We start from the raw sequence: 967 nt of genomic DNA, 5'->3' as shown, positions 1-967 counted from the left end.
TGGCTGCCTAACGAGCCCACCTAAAGCAGGCTCGGGCAGTTGGTTATTCGTTTTGAGCCGTTACCGTTTTCCAGGGCTGCTACGTTCAAGGAAATTGCAGCGTCGCTGAGCTCCATCGCAGCCTCCCCGAAAGGTGCTGCAAGACCTTGCTCTCGCAAACCCAGTTTGCTGCTTTGTGATTTGACAGGGAGGGAGGATGGAGCGTTACCTGCAGCTGCTTTTAGGCTTCTCCAGGGGAAAGGTGGAACAATCTCTTGATTTTTTATGATAATTTTGAGCTGGTGCCTTTCTCCTAAAGGAAAATACAGCTGCAGCCTTTTGTTTCAGCAGCCAGGAATAACGCCGGGGTGTCTGGAATCTGCCGGGTGCCTGTGTGCAAGCCATCGATATATCCCAGCAGCCCTTCAGCCGAGAATAAACCGTGGTCAGGGAAGAATCCCGGTCTCCCGCAGTCAGAAGGGGACATGGGGGGCGTTCTGCCATCACCCCGCTCCCCTGCTGGCACCCAGTCCCTGGTTTGCAGGGAGGCAGCCAGGAGTCTCAACAAACTACAGGTCTCCCTGGGTTGGGTGTTGCAGGGCTGCCCAGGCACATGCCCCCGCCTCGGCAGGCGTCCCCCTCCACCGCAGCGCAGCAGCTCTCTGGGAAGGCTGGGGAGCATCTCAAACTGGGGAGGGGGGGTGGTTTACCAGCAGTTTCGCCGTTTCCGAGAACCTACCAGAAGCAAAGAGCTTTTTCTTCCATCTTGTCAGGCCAGGCTGGCTTCTGGGTGATGGGGACCAGCTTTGCGTGTTTATCGTTATAGGAGGAGGCAAGAGGATGAGGAGGAGACCAGGGCAGGGGCTGTAGCACAACGCTCCCAACCCGGGGATCCTGCGAACCCTCCTGGGAGGAGGGGAGGGCCGTGCTGTGCCGGGGGAACGCAGAGCCATGGTACCTGGGGCCAAGCCTGTGCTGCTGCCAGGAG

The sequence above is a fragment of the Buceros rhinoceros genome, unplaced genomic scaffold, assembly GCF_000710305.1.
Source record: "Buceros rhinoceros silvestris isolate BGI_N320 unplaced genomic scaffold, ASM71030v1 scaffold21954, whole genome shotgun sequence".
NCBI lineage: Eukaryota > Metazoa > Chordata > Aves > Bucerotiformes > Bucerotidae > Buceros > Buceros rhinoceros.
This window is presented reverse-complemented; position numbering follows the sequence as displayed.